Here is a 13,969-nt window from a genome sequence, read left to right on the forward strand (position 1 = left end):
CCCTATGACCCAGCAATTGCACTACTGGATATTTACCCTAAAGATACAAACGTAGTGATCCAAAGGGGCACGTGCACCCAAATGTTTATAGCAGCAATGTCCACAATAGCCAAATTATGGAAAGAACCTAGATGTCCATCAACAGATGAATGGATAAAGGAGATGTGGTATATATACACAATGGAATACTATGCAGCCATCAAAAGAAATGAAATCTTGCCATTTGCAACAATGTGGATGGAACTAGAGCGTATCATGCTTAGTGAAATAAGTCAAGCGGAGAAAGACAACTATCATATGATCTCCCTGATATGAGGAAGTGGTGATGCAACATAGGGGCTTAAGGGGGTAGGAGAAGAATAAACGAAACAAGATGGGATTGGGAGGGAGACAAACCATAAGTGACAATCTCATAAAACAAACTGAGGGTTGCTGGGGGGAAGGGGGTTGGGAGAAGGGAGATGGGGTTATGGACATTGGGGAGGGTATGTGCTTTGGTGAGTGCTGTGAAGTGTGCAAACCTGGCGATTCACAGACTTGTACCCCTGGGGATAAAAATATATTATATGTTTATAAAAAAATAATAAATAAAAAATTAAAAAAAAATAAAAAACAGATGTTGGAGAGGATGCAGAGAAACTACACTGTTGGTGGGAATGAAAGCTGGGGCTGCCACTCTGGAAAACAGTATGGAGGTTCCTCAAAAAAGTTGAAAATAGAGCTTTCCTATGACCCAGCAATTGCACTACTGGGTAATTAACCCAAAGATACAAATGTAGTGATCTGAAGGGTCACATGCATCCAAATATTTATAGCAGCAATGTCCACAATAGCCAAACTATGGAACCTAGAACCTAGATGCCCATCAACAGATGAATGGATAAAGAAGATGTGATACACACACACACACACACACACACACTCACACACACAAAATGGAATACTATGTAGCCATCAAAAAAATAATGAAATTTTGCCATTTGCAATGACATGGATGAAACTAGAGAGTATTATGCTAGCAAAAAAGTCAATCAGAGAATGACAATTATCATATAATCTCACTGGTATGACAAATTTGTAAACATTACAGAGGGTCATAGGGGAAGGGAGGGAAAAATGAAAGAAGATGACACCAGAGAGGGAGACGAACCATAAGAGACTCTTAATCTCAGGAAACAAACTGAGGGTGGGTAGGAGGGATGGGTGGCTGGATGATGGACATTGGTAAGAGTATGTGCTATAGTGAGTGCTTTGAATTCTGTAAGACTGGTGAATCGCAGACCTACACCCCTGAAACAAATAATACATTATATGTTAATTTAAAAATAAATAATTAAATAATAAAAATAAAAATAAAAACCTTAAAAAAATAAAGAAAGAAAGAGGGAGAGGGGTGGCTGGTTGGCTCAGTCAGTTGAGCATCTGACACTTTGTTTCGGCTCAGTCATGATCTTTGGGTCATGGGATGGAGTCCCAAGTCCATCTGGCTCCACACTCGGGGGAGTGTGCTTCTCTTCCCCTCCCCTGCCCTTCCCCCCACACAGATGTGCTCTCTCTCTCTTTCCCTCTCAAATAAATAAATAAATATTTAAATAAATAAATAAATAATAAAGTGGGAGCAATCAGTCTATCTGCATTCAAGACTTATACTATAACTGAAGTAATCAAGACTGTGTGGTAATGTTGGAGGGATAGGCACACAGATCAATGAAACATAATAGAGAACCAATTACTGAAGCAATTGGGCATCCATAGGTGAAAGAAAATAAAAATAAAGGGGAAAAAAAGAACAACAAAAAAATGAAACTTGACCTAACCTTTACCTTATATGAAAATCAACACAAAATAGATCATGGACTTAAATGAGAAACATAAAACTATAAAACTTTTAGATGAGCATGTACAAGAAAATCCTCACAACTAAGGACTAGACACAGTTCTTAGACTTGGTACCAAACAAAAAATTGATAGTTTAGACTTTATCAAAATTAAACCTTTTGCTGTATGAAAGATCTTATTACTTCAAGCTATGGACCAGAAGAAAATATATGCAAGCCACATATCCAATAGAGGACTGGTAACTAGTAATTAGAATATATAAAGAATTCTCAAAACTCAACAGGAAAAAAATTCGGTTGGTAAGTAAGCCAAAGATGAAGAGACATGTCAACAAAGAGGATCTACAGATGACAAATAAGCACATCCAAAGACGCTGAACACCATTCACCATTGGAAAAATGCAAATGAAACCTGCAAGGATGTATCACCGCACACCGATCACAATGACTAAAACAAAAAAATGTGACAATCCCCAAAGGCAGCAACGATGCAGAGAAGCTGGATCATTCACACTTTGCCTCTAGGAATGTATAATGATACAACTGCCCTTGAAAACACTTTACCAGTTTCTTCAAAAACTAAACACAGCTACCATGCCATCCGAGAAGAGTTGCACTCAGGCATTTAACCCAGAAAAGCAGACTTTTGTGCACTTAGAACCCTGAACATGAATGTTTACAGCAGTTTTATTCAAAATAACCTAAAACTGGAAATAACACATGGCACTTTACGTACTAGAATTATACTCTTGGAGCATTTTAGTTATTTGTTTCCATGTCCTTCTACCCAACTAAAATATAACGTGTTTTAGGTCAGAAGTCTTATTTACCTGTGGGACATTGTGTGGAGGACTAAGGGATGAAACTCCGGGGCCAGACAATGTGGATCAAGCCCTGAGTGGTAGCTCTCTGGCCTTGGATAAGTTTTTGATTTCTCCATGTTTTTATTTTCTCATCTGTAGTAGTGATAATAATAAGACACAGCACTTGGAATAGCTCCTGGCACATAGTAAGTTCATACCACATACAGCTGGCTTTTGGCACGTAGCCCAGAGCCTGGCAAAGAGTACTTTAAGAAATGTTTGTTGAATGAATAAGTGAGTGAATGAATGCATGAACTATTAAGGTCCCAAAGTACTTTCTTCACACTATATAAATTGTTGCCCCTTTCTATCCCTATCACTAAACATCTAATCAGGTCCCTTATCACATCTCATCATACGAGTATAATAAATTCTGACCTAATAAATGAGATAATGTTTAACATAGTCAGCCCAATGCCTGACCCCAAGTATTCAATGATTATAGACATGATTACATGGCTATAGCCTTGTAAACTCCTTCACAGTTCTATCACAGGGAATCACTCTTCTCTTACTCCAATCAAAAAGTGTAAGTCTCTTAGCATAACACTGAAGGCATGGCAATCTGACATTAACCCAGTTTTACAAGAAAGTGTTCAGTAAATAAAAGCCAAAATTATATTTACTTTTCCACTAGATTTCTTTCCAAGTCCTGTATTTATATCCTACCATATTACCCACTATTTCCTGAACAATGGCCCTATCTGAAATATTCTTCCCCTCTTCCTTATCTGCCATATATTTTCTCTTCAACAAAGCCCCATGCCAACAACTGTCTCTACCCAAACCCTACCCACACGCCTACCCATCTGAATCATTCTTCAAGTGTTCATTTATTATTTATCTTCTTATGCCCAGGGGCCAGCACAGTGCCTGGCACATAATAATATTCACTAATGTTTGTTGCATTGAATTGAGGAAGAGAGAGAGAATCTCTAAAGTCACCAATTTTCTAAACTCTTGAAACCTACATTGGTTTCTTGGAAATGTAATCATTATAATTGAGTGCTATGTGCAGTGTTTGGTAAAGTGCTTGAGTTTCTAAGAAGTAGGACACTAACTGTCAAGATATTATTTTAAAGGTTGCCTCATGAATCTCCTAGGAAACCCTGAGTGTGTCTCTAAGGTGTGTGTCCAAGTTGGGTATTAAAGAAGGCGCCATCACTGTCACCCGCCTCTCCCTGGCCCCCCACCGCCAGGGCACTCCTCGCAGCCACCTCATCTCCTGCTGCCCAAAGTTCCCAAACACACATATCTAGTCCACATTCCCACCATGTCCTTTCTACTTCTTCTAGCAGCCTCTTTCTCTTTCCCATCAAATCCAACTCCTAGGGCCCTATTCACAACTATTTAAAATAACACTGATAACTTGATGACTAATACAACTTACAATATTTCTTCTACCCCTGTCAGATCATTTGAGCACTTGAGCGTTTTGAAGTAATTCCCGTTTTGGCTTCATAAATCCCAGCCAGGAATTTTACCTCATCCTTCAAATTACTGCCACTGTATGGATAGTGCCAATGATGAGAATATAAGCTTTACAGAACATTGAGTCTAATTTTGTATAAACCTGACTTCATTTTCAAAAATTAAAAATGTCTAATTAAAAAGGCATAAATTTACATTCATTATATAATTGAGTCAAATAATTCTTAGAGCAAAGATGTCATTCTCAAGGTACATGAAGATACTAAAAGCTTTCATTTATTTAATTTTTGGTAAAATTTTCTGACAAGATTTCAACAAATGTTTCTAAATAGATTTTTCTTTCAGAATTTTTTCTACATCTTTAACGAGCTAGTTTTTTTTTTTTTCATTCATAAATCAGTCCCTGACCAAAATTGATCCACAGAGAAGGAGGGTGCTCTTTCCCCAGCTGTTTTAATTCCTTTTTTTAAAAGATTTTATTTATTTTTTTGACACACAGAGATCACAAGTAGGCAGAGAGGCAGGCAGAGAGAGAGGGGGAAGCAGGCACCCTGCTGAGCAGAGAGCCCAATGCAGAACTCGATCCCAGGACCCCGAGATCATGACCTGAGCCAAAAACAGAGGCTTGACCCACTGAGCCACCCAGGTTTTCGGTGTTTTAATTCTTAATCATGGTCTCCCCAAGTCTTTCTTTCCCTGCCACTCAGGGAATAGAAATATAATTGAATTTAAAAATCTAAGCCTTTGTTTTATTTTTTCCTTATACATATGATATCAACTCTGATCATATACATACATTTTCCATCTGCAACCTGAGCAGATCTCACAAGGTTCTCCCACCTCTTAACATAGAAATTCCAGCCCCCAGACAAAGTCCATGAATGTCTCACCCAGCCAAGGCCACTGATCCACAGACAACCAGGGCTTTCAAGGTGATCTGTGAACCGAAGAGGGTAATGCCTCTCTCCTACTTGGGTTTATCTCTAAAGATGGGGATCCTCACAAGGTGTTTCTCAAGCTTAACCAGTTATATTCTTGGTGAAAGGAATTTTTCTATTTTTACTTACTCTCTTTCCCTGTCAAAAGACCAACTCTACAATTTTGTGTTCAAAGTCATTTTTCCTCTTCAATGTCTAAGACTTTATGACTCAGCCAAGCATGGGGTCTGGCTTTTTTTGCTTTTAGGATGAAGTTTCCACCCAGACATGCTCAGCTTGTATAAACAGTCCTGTGAACTGCCCAGGCATCTCACCAGACATATCCAGCATACTTCAGTCCTGGAAGGAGTAAAGCTCGGGTTCAAGTTGATTCACCTACTAGGACTAAGTAAAGGAACAGGACAAAAATTCATTGCCTTAAAACCTCTTGCAGATTCTTCCATTTCAAAAGAGAACATCTGAAAATGATAATACCTTCACTGGAAGAAAAAAATTCCTGACAGCAAAACTTGCAAGAACAGGACAGCAGGTGAGGAAGTATTTTTAGAGATTTTTTTTTTTTTTATCAAATCACACTCCAACCAGGATTATATTGGCAGTCTTCTCAAAACATCCAGGGCTTTCTTAACTCACAGGCAGGATCACTCTTGCTGGGCATTAAGGGTTCATCAGCCCACCTCAAGCCCTGTGTCTTAAGTAGCCCATGTGGTGTCACATCCTGTCTCTAGGACACGTAAATATCTGCACTCGGAGCTGGCCAGCTGCCACCCACAGGGAGAAACTTCACACAGGTTTATTGTGGTAACATGGGGATCCAAAAACAACCTGACATTGAAGTTTTGCCACTAATTACTCTAACAATCAGCCCACTGTTCTTTCGGTACCTCCTTGAGTTTCCTTCATTTCCATCCAAGCTCTTTTTGAAATAAAAGTCATTCCCCACCTGACTTCTTTTGCTTTCTCTCTGTACAGATTTGTGAAAATCTTTCCTCTGGCTTTCTTTTATTTTTAAATCTATCTAGGGATTTTCAAAGTGTGTAGACCATTGTCCATGCAGTAGTTAGATGGAGCATTTGCCCCATGTGGGGAAGGGAAAATAGAGCACTGACATTTATAGAGCATTTCTCTGCTCTCTTTACACAGATGTGGAAGCCGCACAACTTCCTTCGAGGATGAGTTGTGATACCTTCATTTTACAGACGGAAACACAGAGGCGCCAAGAGACAAAGTAAGATGCTCAGGGCATACAGCTCCTAAAGCTCGGAGATCAGGTTTGAGCCCTGGTCTGTCAGAATCCAGATCCCATTCTTTTCTATCAGTCAGAAAACAAATTCCGTAAATAATTCTCTCCACACTAGGCAGTCCTTGAATTTAAGTCTAGCAGTTCACTTCCCAATCTACATTTTAATGGATGTTCCTACAGTCACCATGTTACAAGAGTATTTCCACCTTGTATTTGTCTCTAAGTAGATCTCTCTATTATTTGTGTATTTTTTGTATCTCGGAAGGGCAGTTTAAGAATTATTCTATAGTTTCTTACAAAGTCCTAGACGCTAAATATACTTTCTCTCTCCTGGAGACTACTCATTTGGATGAAATTACCAAGGGCTATTTAGCTAAATTACAGCTATTATTGAAGTATGAAATAAAACTGAAAGATTTAAACTTGCAATCTGAAAAGACCTTTCTTCTGGATGGTAGGGTTAGTTGTTACCTGGAAAAGGTTCCTTTTTTTTTTTGTTTTTAAAGATTTATTTATTTATTTGACAGAGAGAAATCACAAGAAGGCAGAGAGGCAGGCAGAGAGAGAGAGAGAGAGGAGGAAGCAGGCTCCCTGTTGAGCAGAGAGCCCGATGTAGGACTCGATCCCAGAACCCTGAGATCATGACCTGAGCTGAAGGCAGCAGCTTAACCCACTGAGCACCCAGGCACCCTGGAAAAGGTTCTGATGATAAGATGGTTTGGGCAAAACTGACTGGGTAAACAGTAAACCTTAAAGTCTATAACAGTTTGATAAACTGCAATGAAATAGAAAATAAATTTTAATATAATTTTTAAATACCAATCAGACATATTAGGTGAAGATTACATAGAGTCAATTATTTGTATAGAACATGCCTAAAATTCTTGGTATTTAACTTTCCACTGTAAACTCTTCTGAATTTTGATTTGTGTGGGTAGATATTCAAGAATTCTACAAAGAAATACTCAACCAGTGATGTCAGCCTTAGTTAAGTATCTGCAAAAAAAAAAAAAAAAAAAAAAAAAAGTGTATATATAAGAATATAAATTATTGAGTCAACACCTCCTAGGGAAAACACAGCAGCTCTGTAGAAATGCAACCAGACAATTTCGAAATCCCAGAGTAATTTACAGCATATTATCTAGTTATAGTAGCCTAAAACAGCATCTTGTATTATGAAGGGCTAAGTGGTCAAGGTCTTGATTGGGACAAAATTCATGTCACCTGCCTTGGGGGGAATCCTCATTTAAACAATTTAAGTTCTGTAAGCAAATAACATTTTTACTTAATTTTTGAAATGTCTTCTCTCTTTTCCTTAAGTTGGCAGATCTGTGGTACATCAGCTTACCCATTCTCAGTAAAAACACTCCCCACTTGGGTGCGTGGGTGACTCAGTGGGTTAAGCCTCTGCCTTCAGCTCAGGTCTTGGTCTCAGGGTCCTGGGATCGAGCCCCATGTTGGGCTCTCTGCTCAGTGGGGAGCCTGCTTCCTCCTCTCTCTTTCTCTTTCTTCCTGCCTCTCTGCCTACTTGTGATCTCTCTCTCTCTGTGTCAAATAAATAAATAAAATCCTTAAAAAAAAAACCCTCCCCAATTTTTCTACAAAATTTCCTTCCTCTAGAAAATGTTCTATCATCTTCACAACACAAAAAACCATCTGCTGCTCCTAGTACAATGCTTGTTAGCAGCATCTTCCACTTACCACTCATTACATATTATCTTATATTATTATTTATCTTTCACAACTGATTATTTTTATCTTACACGTATGCAATCTGTACACCAATCATAGACTGTGTGGTCCTAGAAAAAGGAACTGTTATGCAACTTTGTAGTCTCCCCAATGTGTACTGTGCTGTTGTATATGTACTGGGTGCTCAACACAAAGCTGATTTACCTAGCACTGATTTTTTTTAATAATTACCAGGGCTATCTTCTTTAATAAATATGAAATATTTTTGCCAAAATATTCTGCTAATCAGAACAGATTATTTTTTTAATTCATATATATAGATATCTTCATTGCAACTGATATGGATATAATGTCTGGTGCTGAAACAGTCACTAATAAAATTTACCAAAAATATAAATATAATATGTAAGAGTTCTAGAAATAAAATACCAGACTAGGACTTGAGAGGTTGTCAAATGATCATTCTGTCTCAGCATTAAATAATCTTTTAACCATTTATTTAAAAACATAGTATAAATGCTATATCTAAAATGACTTTTTATCATAGCATTGATGTATTTTATATGTAATTCATTAGTAACTTTAGTATATTGCTTCAATTGAATTGTTTTGATACATATTTACTCTTTAGCTGATAGATAACATTGCAGTGTATATCTTTGTAAAGTTTTGAATCTTCCAGGAATGGATTCATTTGCTACTTTGGCAGATGTAACAAACATTCAATAATTTTATTATTTCATTTCCTTTTCAGTGATCCAATACCTTTTATATCTTTTCATTTTGATATTTTGGTAGAGAAATTGAACTGAAATTCATCATGTACTTTATTCTAACCTCGAATAACCCATAAAGTAAATACATGATGACACTGACAAGAATCTCTGGACCTTCCACAAATTCTGACATTCTTTGGAAGACAGGAGAGAGTATATATATCATAACAGTATGAGAGAATCATGACAAATGATCTGATAAAGATTGAAATGACAATTTTCCAGTTTCTTACCTTAATCAGCCCTTAACAACCTAAGATTATAATGAGCTTTGAATAAAAGCTAAATGTCTTCCCCCTACTCTGTGTCCATTTTAAACTTATATCCAGTCTGTGGGACTTTACCCTTATGTTAACTTAAAACCTAATCTCTGGAAGCCAATCCTGAAACTAACATGGAAGACTCATAACAATGAGCAGGAAATCTGCCATTCACCTGGTACCTGAACCTCTGTTAAAACTTTAGTATTCATTAACCATGAGTCCAAATACCATCGCTGAGAGAGATTTATGAAACTTCTGCCCCACTGGAACATTTTGAAGTAAACCAGACCTAAAGAGAACATTATTGTTTGTCAGAGAACCTAACAGACAACTCTGAAGAAGGAAATCTCACTTCACAGTTGAATTATCAGTCCCCAGAGGAACTGAGACAAGTGACATCTTTGACAGAGGAGAAATCTCAAGAGAAAGTCCCTGTGAGAAGAGGAGCATAGCACGGACACAGAAATAGAAAGAAAGTGGAAATGGGCATTAAGAAGCTAGGGAAAGAGAGAAGGGAGGAGACCAAGACCAAACCTGGGGAGTTTGCAGAGGACAAGTCATCCAGCCTCCCAATTTCTGAAAGCACCCTCCTCCTCAACTCTCTCACACACATACACACTCTATGAAGAGAAAAGAACATCGGTTGTATTAATCCATGCTGAGGTGATTTACCAAGCAAGAGAGAGACATAAAAGAACAATCCCTGCCCTGCCCACCTGGGAGGGGATGGTTAGCAGAGATGAGGAGATCAAGACAAAGGAGCTGAACTCTGAAGGGGAGCTTGGAAGGACACCAGAAGGCCTGTCAGCATCTTCTTATCTAGCATCTGCCTCCCTGACAGACTGGAACAGTCCCAGAGCACAGTGGTTTTGCTTAGTGGTGGTTGGCCATGACCGTATGAGGGAAAGCTGTTCCACAGGTGAAGATGTCTGTCTGAGGGGGTACTCTTTCCCTCCCCACCTCAGAATAGGAAAGACAGATTAATACGGATTTCTCTTTCTAAAATCTGACTCAGACTTTTTTTTTTAAGACAAATCTGCCAAAGACATTATTATTGCTACTTTTCGAAACATAAAAGCTAGAATTGAGATATTCCTGATTGAATTTAAGAGATTAAATTTTTGTATTTCAGCACCCTCCTACCTGAGAAAAAGTCATAGCTGAACTATAGTGATAATATCCGCCTCCGAGGGGCACCTGGGTGGCTCAGTGGGTTAAAGCCTCTGCCTTCAGCTTGGGTCATGATCTCAGAGTCCTGGGATCGAGTCCCGCATCAGGCTCTCTGCTCGGTGGCGCGCCTACTTGTGATCTCTGTCTGTCAAATAAATAAATAAAATCTTTAAAAAAATAAATTCCCCTCCTAAATGCAGGTTTGAATGCAAACGAGGGAGAAACTTCCTTAGAGAACACTATCAAAAATAGAATGGGCTGCCTTTAGAGGGATGCAAAGGCATGGAAGTCCCTCTAATCAGATCAGGCAGGATCTGGGTCCCAATAAATGATTAGAGAACATTCATGGATCAAGGTTGTGTGTGTGTGTGTGTGTGTGTGTGTGTGTGTGTGTGTGTGTGTGTGTGTGTTCAGAGAAAGAGAGAAATAAGTACGGCAAAATGTTAGCCCTTATTGAATCTAGGTGGAAACTATACGTGTGTTTCTTGCTCTTTCACTTCTCTGTATCTTTGAAATTTTCTTAATAAAATGCTGGGGGAAAAATCATATTAAAATTTGAGTGCATAACTTGAGTATTATTATAAGTGTTTCTTTGTGTTCTTTTTTCACCAAATACATCACAGATATGTCTTAATATGACTAAATTTATGTTTACATTATAGTTTAAAGTTGTTCATTGTTATGCCTTAGCTTTTTTAAACTCACCATTAGTCTGTGAAATATTAGGTAGTTTCCATTTGTTGTCATGTTAAATAAAATAGCAATGAGCATCTTATATACATACTTTTGCTTCTTGGTGATTCCATCCTTAAATAATTTTTAAAATTAGAAATACAGGGCCACAAAGTACACGTATTTTACATTTTGAAACAATGGTTGCAAGATTGTTCTTCATATAATTTGTACCATTGTTTAATTCTCTCCCATAGTGTATTGAGATGGCCCCTAGCCTGTTATACTAAACCTTGGTTATTATCAATTCTTAAATATTTTCCATGATAAAACGGTAAGCATTCTTTTAATTTACATTTATTTCAACATTGATGAGTTTAAGCTTTATTTCATATGTTTAATGGCCCTGTATATTGTTTCTTGTTTTTCTCCAGAAGTGTCCACTACTTCCTTATTGATTTTATGCCTCTTTTGTCATACCTCTTATATAAGAAAGCTTAGTACTTTTTATCTGTTGTTCAAATTTGTTTATAGTACTTATTTTAAAGATTTATTCATTTGTTTATTTGAAAGAGAGAGAGAAAATGGGGGGAGGGCAGAGCTTCTCAAGCAGACTCTATACTTAGCACAGAGCCCGGCCTAGGGCTCAATCTCAGGACCCTGAGATCATGACTGAGCTGAAACTGAGAGTCAGATGCAAAACCAACTATGCCACCCAGGTCCCCTGTTCACAGTGCTGTCATAGAAATATTTTCATGCAACCAACCTGCAAATTGTTTCTTTAGATGTTGGCTCCAGATGTCATTTTTATTTAATTTTTTTAATATTTTATTTATTTATTTGATAGATAGAGATCACAAGTAGGCAGAGAGGCAGGCAGAGAGGACAAAGCTGGCTCCCTGCTGAGCAGAGAGCCTCACGTGGGACCATGACCTGAGCCAAAGGCAGAGGCTTTAACCCACTGAGCCACCCAGGCTCCTTCAGATGTCATTTTTAGAAAGCCTTCCCTATTCCTAGATTATGAAACTCCTGCATAAACTTCAACTATCATTATGGGGTTTTTTTACATTTAAATTGTAATTGCTCTGAAATTTAATTTGACATAAGTAACGGATTGTTTTGTTTTGTTCTGGTTTTCTCCAGCTGCGGAGAATAAGTCTCTTTCCTTCAGGGTTCTATGTCTCACCCAAATGTCATTCACCGATACTTCAGGCTTATTAATTCTGTGTCCTAATCCTATCTGCTCTCTGCTCCTGCACTGACTTTACTCTCTACTCCTGAATTACTTGCCAATATGGCCGTTTGAATTCAGAAATACTCCTGACACAAATATTCACACAATGATATTCTAGGACATTCATACAAATTTCTCAAGTTCTGAAAAATCATTTCAAAACCATCGGAGTCTTCCTGAAGTGTCAGCTTTCCTGCCACCCCACTGGCAGGAAATGGTCTAAGTGTCTCAGCTCATTTAAGAAGTGACTTAAGTAGAAGGTAACACTTCTTACCATCTCAGAGTGTGAACAAAGTCTCCTGTTCACAGAAAAGGACTGAATTTTCTCCCAGGCCACTGCCACTTCTTTTGATCTACACATGTGACAAGTCAGAGTGTAGCATTTTCCTTACAAAGACTTCTCAGGTGTCCTCTGATCACAGACCTGACATTAGAAAGCAGGGATACTTAAAGCCAAAGGTGAAGAAAAGGAATCTGTCCCACTGGATTATCAAAAATTGGTCTCCTTTTCTCATTCAGGTGTATCCATAAAGATTTCCTAATCACTCAGTGAAAGCTCTGTGTCTGGGGCCTCTTTGTATGTTTGACGGAACTGAAGTGAGAGAAGGCACATTTCTGTTTCTACAGAAGGTCCTTCCCCGCTCCCCCAAACGGTCAGTGAGGTACTATGAGAGATTGACTTTCATGAATCAAACAGAAGAAACTTACTGTGTTGGCTATTTTCAAATCACAATGGCTCATTTTCTCTCTCATCTGATAGCCAATAATCTCTGTTTGGCATCCCTGAATTTGTTTTCCTTTGAACCGACTACTTTAGGCCTCAGGTTAAAAAATTACTCTGAGTTTTTAGTCACAATTTTATTTTATGTCTTCCAAGCAGGTCATAACCTATCCCTCCAACAGCACTATCCCCCATCTCTTCCCCAGAAATTCCTTCAGGGAAAACTGGCATCATTCTTGCATTTGTTAGTCTTTTGTTGTATTTTCTCCCAGGAAGAAGGATTAAGTCATCTGGTTAAACAGGTTTCTTTCTTCCCAATCAAGAAGAAACAGGCCAGCCCTTTCCATAAGATCGCCACTGTGGTCATTTACAGATCTGCCACTGAGCATGTCATCTATGAAACTAAAGCAGAAGCCTCTAGAAATGTTGCCACAATCCACTCACCTGTTCAGTGACAGAAGCAAGTAGAAGGACTGTGAAACTTTAAGTGCTTAACTTCAACAATCCATTTGCATTCCTGGAGTTCACCATTGGCACCCGGGTCCACTGAGGATAGGAAAGTTAGCATAAAGCAGGATACCCATGATATATTTTTTGAAAGGAAAGCTGCAAGCCATCCATTACAACTTGTGCACCTGAATTGTTTTACTCTCCTTGGTCTCTGCCTACCTGGTATCAATCTAGACCATACTGAAAGATTGGCAGTGATACAGAAGATAGTTAGGAGGTACCATACCTTTCGAAAAGCTATGATTTAGCATGCGGGATCCACCCTGTCTCTGATAGGGAGCTTGCAAGCTTTGGCATGTCTTCCTGTGCTGGCCTGCCAGGCTCCACGCATTCTATTTTGAAAGCATTTCCTCCAACGGCCGCTGAATTGGCAGGGTGGACCTCCTGTGGATCAGTTTTTCCATTCTCTCAGTCCTGCTTAGGCACGGTGTTCTGTTGTCTGTCAACTTTCTATTCTAGATCAGGCCCTGCCCTTGGCCTGCTAGAAGCCTGGGAGCTGTTGGAAAAGAGAGAGCACTTTTGATGGTGCATACCGTATGGTCAGACAACCGAGTCTTCCCCACCTCTCCAGCCACACACCACTGGCTTTATACCAACAATACCCAGGGTTGAGCAGAG

General features: G+C 38.7%; 1 long non-coding RNA gene across 1 annotated transcript in view; it reads right to left on the minus strand.

The window, feature by feature from the left end:
* Window positions 1-13,840, minus strand: part of LOC309842375 — a 28,610-nt gene extending 14,770 nt beyond the window's left edge. Inside the window, exons 1-2 of the long non-coding RNA XR_014299624.1 lie at window positions 13,578-13,840; window positions 13,286-13,387 (exon numbers count right to left, since the gene is read on the minus strand). This is a non-coding gene — a long non-coding RNA (uncharacterized lncRNA). The remainder of the gene's footprint in view (window positions 1-13,285; window positions 13,388-13,577) is intronic.
* Between the last annotated feature and the right edge of the window lie 129 nt (window positions 13,841-13,969).

The sequence above is a fragment of the Mustela nivalis genome (genome assembly GCF_964662115.1).
Source record: "Mustela nivalis genome assembly, chromosome: 10".
Classification (NCBI taxonomy): Eukaryota; Metazoa; Chordata; class Mammalia; order Carnivora; family Mustelidae; genus Mustela; species Mustela nivalis.